Source organism: Ambystoma mexicanum, chromosome 10 (assembly GCF_040938575.1).
Source record: "Ambystoma mexicanum isolate Mex_15411 chromosome 10, UKY_AmexF1_1, whole genome shotgun sequence".
NCBI lineage: Eukaryota > Metazoa > Chordata > Amphibia > Caudata > Ambystomatidae > Ambystoma > Ambystoma mexicanum.
The window spans coordinates 1029241653-1029253880 of NC_090932.1; the positions used below are offsets into that span (position 1 = coordinate 1029241653).

A 12228-nucleotide genomic window follows, 5' to 3' on the forward strand; every position below is an offset into this window, starting at 1 on the left:
TGGTGGTTCCCATTGCCAGGCAGGGGACCTTATCAGATCTCCCCACTTGTCCCCTTGGCCCGGGATTGATAATGGGATTCCTATTGAGATATTTCATATTGGCCTTGAGATGGGCTTCGTTTGTATGATGTATGGTTGAAGGTCCAAGAACCATCTCATCAACCTCTGGGAATGACTGGGGTGGGGCCAGTGGCTGGGGTTGGTGTACAACATAAATTACTCTATGGAAGTTATCTAGTGCAAGGGGAAGTAGAGGGAAATTCAATAGACCCATGGGCATGATAAAGGCTGTCTCTTGTTGATCATCAAAGGCCAACAGGATCTGCCAGGTGCCTTTTGTGAGATCAAAGGTGGAGATGTATTCAGTGGGCCCAATTTGCTCAATCATTTCGTCAATCCTTGGCAGCAGGTACACATTGAATTTTGAGATCTCATTCACCTTCCAGCATTTTTGGCAAAATTGCTAACTACCATCTGGTTCAGGCACAAGCACGTTGGGTGGCAACCAGCGACTTTGGGAGTGCATGATGACACAGAGTTCCATCATCTTCTTCACTTCTCTTTCTATCAACGTACAGCATGCCTATAGAAGGTGATAGGGTTGGAGCTGAACTGTCATCACAGACAGTGGGCCTCATTCCGAGTACGGCGCTAACCAATGGCGCTATTAACGCCTTGGTTGACGCCATACCCAGACCGGCAGCGCCTTGGTGGATGGTGGACTTACCGCCCCATTCCAAGGTTGGCGGGGCAGTAATTCCCCATTCACCAAGGCTCTTCCCCATTCCCAAATGAGCCCCCATAGGGCTCAATGGGAATGGGGAAGATGCAAATAACGGTGACCGTTCATTACGGTCACCGTTATTGGCTTGGAGGCCCCTTTGTGCCCTCGACTTTAACACCTGCTCAAAGCAGGCGTTAAGGGCGAGGGCGCAAAGGGAACTCGGAGTATGGCGGTAAGGGATCACCGCCACCGGTCTCGTTACCGGTGGCCGCTATCCCTTACCGCCATACTCGGAATGAGGCCCAGTGTTTTTCAATTTGGTGTACAAAGCCACAGGCTGGTCCAAGTCATTTTTAGAAAATGTCTAAAAATTGTTTAATCTAGGACTGTATGCTTTGTCTTTGGTCGGCTGGAAAGTCAGTACATTTCTGCTCTGTCAAAGCCATTGTGCCAGCACGAGTTGCCAAGGGGCCTTCAGGGAAGGTTCATTGAGTTGTTGCCATATCTTTAGGAAACTGATGTGATAAACTTAGCTGCCCCAACAATGGTTGTCCTGTTGAACTCGGTAGTTGTAGTCACTGAGCAATACCGTAAATGTATAGGGATCATGCCACTAGACAGTTAATTTATTTTCTGGTGACAAGAACAAGGTCACCTATCTTGAACTTTTTCAGTTTGGTCGCTCCGTCGTACAGCCCCTTCTGTTTCTCTTGGCTATCTTGCAATTGTTGTTGGGCAAGGAGTCTGATGTTTCTTAGTTGGTCTGGGGGAGCTGGAAGGAACAGCCCTGTTTCAAGCTATGTACCATCCATTACAATGTCCAGAATGTAATGTCTCTCTCTCTCCCATAGACAGCGAGAAGGATGGTTGGGGTGTTTTCCTGGCAGCAAGTAAGGCCCACAGTAGCAGCTCGTCCCAGGTTTTGTCATCTTCTGATACCTATTTCCTGGAAGGCTCTTGAAGCCCTGATTTAAGATCTCCACTAGCCTATTAGTCTGGGGGTGGTAAATGTTTTTAGTTTGTAACAATATCAAATCCCTTGCTACCAATTCTGTGCAAGTGAAAGTGCCTTCAGCAAATGGGACTGATTGGCTTTTCTACATTCACATTTATTTCCTCCCCATACCTCCCCTGGACTGATCAACCAGTGACTTGGGGAGACACCCGAACCCTTGAGTGTCCCTCTTAGTAGTGCTCAGAGCCAGGCAGGGGATTGTGTCACTATGCCAACTCTATATATTCAGCCGTCAGCGCTGAATAAGTTCTCTGAGCAGAGTGTCCTGGGTAGTTGCTCTGCATTTTCATGAATCTTATTTTCTCCCTATAGCTGGCAAAAACCTATGGGAATGTGTACACCCTGTGGTTGGGCCATATGTCGATTGTGCTGCTGAACGGATATGAAAGTGTGCGGAACGCTCTCGTCCGTCACTCAGAAGAATTGTCTGGGCGGCCAGTCAGCCCCCTCTTTAAGGATTTGATGGGGGAAAAAGGTACAATTTGAGATTCGTGCTGCTGGCATTTATGTAAATGTAAGAGATAACACCCTTTGCCTTAGCTAACCTCCTTTTTCACTTCATATGGGACTTGCATTAAAGGTAAAATGTGGCTGGCATAGCTGTCCAGCAAGGTTTCTAACTACAAATACATCCTATCATCTTGGCCATAGTTCTGAAGCTGTGAACGATGGAGCAGTTACTTAAGTTTCCAGACCCGACAACGACCCCACTAATGTCGTAGTGTTGTCAAATGTATGTTGTTGCATTGCTTGTCAAGAGTTTTGTCAAATTGGTATTGATATATTTTCAATGACATGACAATGAAGTTCATATTTCCCAATGCGATGAAATTACAGACCTCCCATGTACTTCCTTCAGAAGGAAACTCCACCCTAGAGGGGCTACAGGATAAGGAATTGGAAATAGTTGGGCAGGTGTGCACTCCTATGTGTACACATAAAGCAAGGCTTTGCTCAGAGTGACCTGACAGTATACTGGTGAGTGTTGTGTGGCTGAAAACACATAACCATAGTAATAATTGGTATCCTTATATAGCTTCTCATGCCAGATTCCTCCTGCATCTAAGCACTGTAATTACAGATGCCATTAGCTGATGTAATGCTACTCAATTGACCTCTGAAGGATAAAAGCCAGAGTCCACTATACCAAAGGCTTTGAACTTGTCAAGTGCAGGCTGACCCCATCTTAGAATGCTTAACTCATGAGCTATCTATCCAGATCTTAGTGAATAAAGTTAACAACGATATTAGTAGGACATTCAACATGAAATACAGTAGGGTAAAGCTGGAGACCATAAATGATATTCTATGTGTTAGTTACCTTCTCTGATGCTTCTACTGATATGAAAAATCAACAACAGCTTTCTCATTTAAAATGATGTCAGGTGTGTCTGGAAACAGAAACAAAACATTTGGGGGAGGGGTCGTTGTGAGTTGGGGGATAACGGTGTAATTCACAGTGTTTATCAAATACTGCTTATTTATCTGTCCACTGAAGCTTTCAATGGGAATAGAATCAGTGAAATTCTAGGTGGACTTTTCTGCCAAAAATGCACCTATTTTTACCTACATCTCAAAGGTGCAGGTAGAAATTCCAAACAGACACCAACATTTGTTTTAAATCTGTTGTACTGTGCAGAAGGAAAGCCCAGGCGCTACTCTTCTGTACAGTAACACATTTTTTTGCAGTCTGCCATGGTAAAGGGTGTGAAATCGTTTGCATGTCTGATGCCCCCACTTCCCCCACCTCATGTAATGCATAGAAGGCTCGGTATCAACCCTTTTCTGCATTATTAAATGTACAGTAGTCGTAGCAACCACTTCTGTACATCACTTTTTTACACCTTCACACAGAAGTTGGGAATGGGGAGATAAAACAAAAAAAAGTCAGATTTTGTGAAATACCTCTTGGAGAGACGGCAACTGCCGACTGCAGGATTTCACCCTAATGACACCCTTAATTTCTCGAACCTGCAAGATCAAACAACTTCCATTATGTCTCAACTATATAGCTTCTACCGGGACAGCCAGGAAAACTGCCTCAGGACTATAAAATAGCACTGGAAACAAGGAAGGTACAGCTACCGGATATTAAGTGGAAGTGGGAAAGGGACCTGGGGGTTACGTTCTCTGACTCTCACTGGTCTCAACTATGCTGCCTCACTAAACAGGTGTCACTCAACGCTAGGTTCAGGTTAATCCCATTTAAAATACTGAATAGGGTACACTTTACCCCAGCTCGCTTGAAGAGAATACGTGCAACACACACAGGCAGATGTCCTAGATACAGAGACACAGAGGCTGAGTTGACACATATATTGTGGTCCTGTGGGAAACTCTCTGAATACTGGAGTAGGGTCTGTGAGGCATTGGAAGATATGGTTGAGCAAACTGTGAACTGGGAACAGTATGTGCATATTTTTGGATGTATACTCCAAATGAATGCAGTTAAGCGTAAACTCATAAACATTGGACTACTCCTGCTAAACGCACCATCTTGATGAGGTGGAAGAAGGGGAAACCCCCCACAATAGAGCAATGGATAAATGACATGGTGTGGGCAAATGATCAGGAAGTAGTATACTCCAGCCTACTCTCCCGCACCAGCAGACCAAGAGATATATGGGGGGGTTTCCGCCGATACTTAAGTGATAGAGCTGACACTGCTAGTGAAGATGAAGCGTTGTGAGTGCTCATTGTATGATGGCTGTAAACTATATACATAATACTACCTGTGTCAATGTGAAATCATTATGTCAATGTTCAAAGGTGTTTACTCTGCAACCTAAATAAAATGAAAAAAAATAAAAAAAGAAGGGATAGGCATGTTTTCTGACAAACAATGCGAAGACACTCTGCATTTCCCAGAGGAAGACTGAGTCCTCTTACAAGCTGCAGCCCCCCAAGTGAAGGCCGACGAAGGCAGTCTTCCACATCATGCTGAGGACACAGGCAACATCAGCCGGCTGAATAACTCAGCCTGAAGATACTTGACAGTAAGACCCATGTGACAAAGGCAAAGCTGCCCAGCACTGGCAGAATTTACCCCAAAGTGCTTAGTATGGTGCTTTGGTTCAAAAATCTGTGCATTGTTGACCACTTCAAGTAATCAGTGTACACAAGTAGTGTTGACCTTCCCACACATACAGGCCGATTCATGGAATAATTAGCGCGGCGCAAGTGGGCAAAAACGTGCGAATCGCAGTGGAATTGCGAAAATCGCAGTGCAAGTGCGAAAATCGCACGAAAAGCAGCGCACATCGATTCATGGAAGGGCGTGCGCGAAAAAACCATCTGATGTGCGCTAAAAAAGTGCGCGGCGCACGTTGGCGCACAGGCCATCTAACGGCGTGCACCTGGTCACAGCGAAAATCGCACAGGCCACAGCGAAAATCGCACATAGCGCGGCGCACGCAAAAAAAGTAGGCGGAACACGGGGCGTAACACTCGGAATGGGGAACAACTTGCCAAAATGTGGGCGTCACGGGGGAAGTATAGGGTGCAAGTGTGCGGAACGCCCACACGCTCGCCTACAACACGGAATCGAATAGGGCAAAACAGCGCACGGTCAAACCAGCGCACAGGCACAAACACGACCGCCACAAGAAAGCAGGCGGTAGCGTCCCTGCGCCTGTAAAAAATGTGCGCCAAAAGGTGCGCCAACAAATAGCACCTACATACAGCTATGATGAATGTCCTATACTGTAGCCCCCCAGGACAAATGACGTGCAAAGGGGTACCCACAAACACGGACACCCGCTGACTGAAAAATAACGTGTGCGTGTATTTCGGGGTGCGCGGGAAGTTTCACATGCAAATTGGCTGGGTACGTGGATTCCAGGGGTGCGCGGGAAGTTCCACACGTGATTTGGCTGGGTATGTGGATTTCAGGGGTGCGCGGGAAGTTCCACACGCGATTTGGCCGGGTATGTGGATTTCAGGGGTGCGCGGGAAGTTCCACACGCGATTTGGCCGGGTACGTGGATTTCAGGGGTGCGCGTGAAGTTCAACACGCGATTTGGCTGGGTACGTGGATTTCAGAGGTGCGCGCGAAGTTTCACACGCGATTTGGCCGGGTACGTGGATTTCAGGGGTGCGCGCGAAGTTTCACATGCGATTTGGCTGGTTACGTGGATTCCAGGGGTGCGCGGGAAGTTTCACACGCGATTTGGCTGGGTATGTGTATTTCGGTGTTGCGGGGGATTGCTACACGTGATATGGCCATGTGGGTCCCCCCAGGTGTTCCCTCTACACCCTCCTCGGCCCCTGCAGGCAGCCCACACCACCCTGCACCCCTGCTCATGTCCCACAGGCAACCCATCCACCATGGCCATGCCCACCAGCCAACCCACATGTCACCTTGCACCACTGATCACCAACACATGTCTCCCACCACCCCCACCCCCCAGCCACCAGGGGCACCCTCCACCAGGCCCCAACCCATGTCTCCCACCACCCCCACCCCCCAGCAGTCAGGGGCAGCCTCCACCAGGCCCCCACTCATGTCTCCCACCACCACCCACCCCCCAGCCACTAGGGGCACCCTCCACCAGGCCCCCACCCATGTCTCCCACCACCACCTACCCCCCAGCAGTCAGGGGCAGCCACCACCAGGCCCCCACTCATGTCTCCCACCACCCCCACCCACCAGCCACCAGGGGCAGCCTCCACCAGGCCCCCACTCTTGTCCCCTATTACCCCCACCCCACGCAGTGCAGGGGCACCCTCCACCAGGCCCCCACTCATGTCTCCCACCACCCCCACCCCCTAGCAGTCAGGGGCAGCCTCCACCAGGCCCCCACTCATGTCTACCACCACCCCCCAACCCCCAGCCACTAGGGGCACCCTCCACCAGGCCCCCACCCATGTCTCCCACCCCCCCCCCTACCCACCAGCAGTCAGGGGCAGCCTCCACCAGGCCCCCACTCATGTCTCCCACCACCCCCACCCCCCAGCCACCAGGGGCAGCCTCCACCAGGCCCCCACTCATGTCCCCTATTACCCCCACCCCCCCGCAGTGCAGGGGCAGCCTCCACCAGGCCCCCACTCATGTCTCCCACCACCCCCACCCCCCAGCAGTCAGGGGCAGCCTCCACCAGGCCCCCACTCATGTCTCCCACCACCCCCCACCCCCCAGCCACCAGGGGCACCCTCCACCAGGCCCCCACCCATGTCTCCCACCACCCCCACCTCCCAGCAGTCAGGGGCAGCCTCCACCAGGCCCCTACTCATGTCTCCCACAACCCCCCCACCCCCCAGCCACCAGGGCACCCTCCACCAGGCCCCCACCCATGTCTCCCACCACCCCCTACCCCCCAGCAGTCAGGGGCAGCCTCCACCAGGCCCCCACTCATGTCTCCCACCACCCCACCCCCCAGCAGTCAGGGGCAGCCTCCACCAGTCCCCCGCTCATGTCTCCCACCACCCCCACCCCCCAGCAGTGCAGGAGCAGCCTCCAACAGGCCCCCACTCATGTTTCCCACCACCCCCACCCCCCAGCAGTGCAGGGGCAGCCACCACCAGGCCCCCACCCATGTCTACCACCACCCCCACCCCCGAGCCACCAGGGGCAGCATCCACCAGGCACCCACCCATGTCTACCACCACCCGCACCCACCAGCCACCAGGGGCAGATTCCACCAGGCCCCCACCCATGTCTCCCACCACCCCCTACCCCCCAGCAGTCAGGGGCAGCCTCCACCAGGCCCCCACTCATGTCTCCCACCACCCCCACCCCCCAGCCACCAGGGGCAGCCTCCACCAGGCCCCCATTCATGTCTCCCACCACCCCCACCCCCCAGCCACCAGGGACAACCTGCACCAGGCCCCCACTCATGTCCCCTATTACCCCCACCCCCCGCAGTGCAGAGGCACCCTCCACCAGGCCCCCACTCATGTCTCCCACCACCCCCACCCCCCAGCAGTCAGGGGCAGCCTCCACCAGGCCCCCACTCATGTCTCCCACCACCCCCCACCCCCCAGCCACCAGGGGCACCCTCCACCAGGCCCCCACCCATTTCTCCCACCACCCCCTACCCCCCAGCAGTCAGGGGCAGCCTCCACCAGGCCCCCACTCATGTCTCCCACCACCCCCACCCCCCAGCCGCCAGGGGCAGCCTCCACCAGGCCCCCACTCATGTCCCCTATTACCCCCACCCCCCCGCGGTGCAGGGGCACCCTCCACCAGGCCCCCACTCATGTCTCCCACCACCCCCACCCCCCAGCAGTCAGTGGCAGCCTCCACCAGGCCCCCACTCATGTCTCCCACCACCCCCCAGCCACCAGGGGCACCCTCCACCAGGCCCCCACCCATGTCTCCCACCACCCCCACCCGCCAGCAGTCAGGGGCAGCCTCCACCAGACCCCCACTCATGTCTCCCACCACCCCCCACCCCCCAGCCACCAGGGGCACACACCACCAGGCCCCCACCCATGTCTCCCACCACCCCCTACCCCCCAGCAGTCAGGGGCAGCCTCCACCAGGCCCCCACTCATCTCTCCCACCACCCCCACCCCCAGCCACCAGGGGCAGCCTCCACCAGGCCCCCACTCATGTCCCTTATTACCCCTACCCCCCCGCAGTGCAGGGGCAGCCTCCACCAGGCCCCCACTCATGTCTCCCACCACCCCCCACCCCCCAGCCACCAGGGGCACCCTCCACCAGGCCCCCACCCATGTCACCCACCACCCCCTGCCCCCCAGCAGTCAGGGGCAGCCTCCACCAGGCCCCCACTCATGTCTCCCACCACCCCCACCCCCCAGCCACCAGGGGCAGCCTCCACCAGGCCCCCACTCATGTCCCCTATTACCCCCCCCCCCGCAGTGCAGGGGCACCCTCCACCAGGCCCCCACTCATGTCTACCACCACCCCCACCCCCCAGCAGTCAGGGGCAGCCTCCACCAGGCCCCCACTCATGTCTCCCATCGCCCCCCACCCCCCAGCCACCAGGGGCACCCTCCACCAGGCCCCCACCCATGTCTCCCACCACCCCCACCCCCAACCAGTCAGGGGCAGCCTCCACCAGGCCCCCACTCATGTCTCCCACCACCCCCCACCCCCCAGCCACCAGGGGCACCCTCCACCAGGCCCCCACCCATGTCTCCCACCACCCCCTACCCCCCAGCAGTCAGGGGCAGCCTCCACCAGGCCCCCACCCATGTCTCCCACCACCCCCTACCCCCCAGCAGTCAGGGGCAGCCTCCACCAGGCCCCCACTCATGTCTCCCACCACCCCCATCCCCCAGCAGTGCAGGGGCAGCCTCCAACAGGCCCCCACTCATGTCCCCTATTAACCCCACCCCCCAGCAGTGCAGAGGCAGCCTCCACCAGGCCCCCACTCATGTCCCCCACCACCCCCATCCCCCAGCAGTGCAGGGGCAGCCTCCAACAGGCCCCCACTCATGTCCCCTATTAACCCCACCCCCCAGCAGTGCAGAGGCAGCCTCCACCAGGCCCCCACTCATGTCCCCCACCACCCCCACCCCCCAGCAGTCAGGAGCAGCCTCCACCAGGCCCCCACTCATGTATCCCACCACCCCCACCCCCCACCAGTGCAGGGGCAGCCTCCAACAGGCCCCCACTCATGTCTCCCACCACCCCCACCCCGCAGCAGTGCAGGGGCAGCCACCACCGGGCCCCCACCCATGTCTACCACCACCCCCACCCCCAGCCACCAGGGGCAGATACCACCAGGCCCCCACTCATGTCTACCACCACCCCCACCCCCCAGCCAGCAGGGGCAGATTCCACCAGGCCCCCACTCATGTCCCCCTGCAACCCCACCCCCCAGCAGTGCAGGGGCAGCCTCCACCAGGCCCCCACCCATGTCTCCCACCACCCCCTACCCCCCAGCAGTCAGGGGCAGCCTACACCAGGCCCCCACCCATATCTCCCACCACCCCCTACCCCCCAGCAGTCAGGGGCAGCCTCCACCAGGCCCCCACTCATGTCTCCCACCACCCCCACCCCCCAGCCACCAGGGGCAGCCTCCACCAGGCCCCCACTCATGTCTACCACCACCCCCACCCCCCAGCCACCAGGGGCAGCCTCCACCAGGCCCCCACCCATGTCTACCACCACCCCCACCCCCCAGCACTGTGGGGCACCTGCCAGCAGGCCCCCACTCATGTCCAACTCATGTTCCCCTGCATCCCCACCCCTCAACACCGTGGGGCACCTGCCAGCAGGCCCCCACTCATGTCCAACTCATGTTCCCCTGCACCCCCACCCCCAGCACGGTGGGGCACCTGCCAGCAGGCCCCCACTCATGTCCCCTATCACCCCCACCCCCCAGCCACCAGGGGCACCCTCCACCAGGCCCCCACTCATGTCCCCTATTACCCCCACCCCCCACAGTGCAGGGGCAGCCTCCAACAGGCCCCCACTCATGTCTCCCACCACCCCCACCCCCCAGCCGTGCAATTTGCCTGGGTACTTGTACTTCGTGGTGCACGTGAAGTTCCACACGCGATTGTACGTGTACTTCGGGGTGCGCGTGAACTTCCACACGTGATTTGCCTGGGTACGTGTATTACTGGGGGTGCGCGTGAACTTCCACACACGATTTGGCTGGGTACGTGTATTACTGGGGGTGCGCGTGAACTTCCACATGCGATTTGCCTGGGTACGTGTACTTCGGGTGCGCGTGAACTTCCACACGCGATTGGGCCTGTGAGAGTGGGTCACATGTATTCCAGGGGTGGGCGGGAATATTTACCTGCGACTGTGCCTGTGAGAGCGTGCTACATGTATTCCTGGTGTGGGCGGGAAGATTCACACGTTCGCCTACGACGTGCCGAAAAAGGGTCCAATCCTGACACACGTACGCCAGCATGAAGCAGGCGTACGTCGACCCGCGCAGCATAAAAGTGGGCGAAAACCACAAACAAGCTCATACGCCAGGATGAATATACCATTCCAAGCAGCAGTGGCCGTGGATTAGCAAAGGAGGAGGAGGATAGTGAGGGCCCGAATTTTCACTCCCAGAACAAGCCTTTTTGGGATGCCTGATGACCAGGTGTATGGGAGGTACAGGTTTCCCCCACACATAATACTGGACCTGGTCAGTGAGTGGGAGGATGACCTCACATCACCCACCCTGTGCTCCCAAGCACTCAGCCCCCTGGACAAGGTCCTCAATCTACTGCACTTCTTGGCCGCAGGATCATTTCAGCGGACAAGTGCCATAGTGGGTGGGGTGTCACAGGCCACGCAGTCACGCTGCCTACACCAGGTCTTGAACATCATCACTGCACGCCCATCAGTCCGTAGGCACATATACCTGCCCAGGACACCTGCAGAAAGGCAGGCTGCCACTCTCGATTTCTACGGTGTGGCACAATTTCCAAAAGTGCTAGGTGCCATTGACTGCACCCATGTGGCACTACGTCCCCCCAGGGCATCTGAGCACATCTATAGGAACCGCAAGCACTGGCATTCCATCAACGTGCAGCTAGTATGTAATGCTAAGGGAATCATCACCTCAGTATATGCCAACTATCCAGGGTCCACCCACGACAGCTTCATTTACCGAATGTCTACCCTAAGCCGGGACCTCGAAGCTGGGCGGCATGGTGATACATGGCTGCTTGGTGAGTATGAATGCCACTGCACATGCATGCATGTCAGATGCAGAGTTATGTCACTACCCCACTAATGATACCCATCACCTCCTCACCAGGGGACAGTGCCTACCCTCTGAGCACCCACATGATGACGCCAATTCGGAACCCCATCACGCCTCCAGAGGTAAGATACAACACAGCCCATATTGCAACCCGGGGCATAGTCGAGCGCACATTCGGAGTGCTCAAGTCACGCTTTCGCTCCCTTGACCGGTCTGGCGGGCAGCTGTTATATGCGCCCCCAGTAGTGTGCAGGATAATAGCGGCAGCATGTGTCCTGCACAATGTTGCAACAGGCCGGGGCCTGGCCGTGGACATGGTGGTGCCCCCACATCCCCAACTACATGCACGCCCGCTGTGCATGGGAGGGGAGAGGGCACGGGGTGAGGCAGCCCGTACGCAGCTGGTGGCTAATTACTTCACATAGAAATCACAGCCCAGTGGAGTGCACACAGGCCTGGCACATACCATCTGATAAGCAATGATGACTCGACCTGACAATTAAGACGAACAAAGGGACTGTCAACTGTCAGAACCATAGCAGCCTGAGATTGTTCATGTGGAAGTGTCACAATGTGTGCATCCCTACCGACACAAACACCACCAATGCATGCAAGTGTCAGGAAAAGACACTTCCATGCTGCAGAAATGAATACCCACTTGCAAAATACTACATGAAAACAGTGCCATGTCACCCATCCCCTCCACGGCACGGCCACACAACACACCATGGCATGTTATGCAATGTGAGAGGAATGAAATGAATCCCCACAACATGCCCCAAGTGTCAGCAGCTACAGTGTCCCTAATGGAAACCTGTCCACACATGAAATGCTCACAGTAATGCAGGACCTACAGCCCACAT

At 56.1% G+C, this 12228-nt stretch overlaps 1 pseudogene; it reads left to right on the forward strand.

Annotated features, from left to right (window-relative positions):
• The window catches only part of LOC138492971 (cytochrome P450 2J4-like), a 132439-nt pseudogene that overhangs the window by 33107 nt on the left and 87104 nt on the right, over positions 1 to 12228 (forward strand).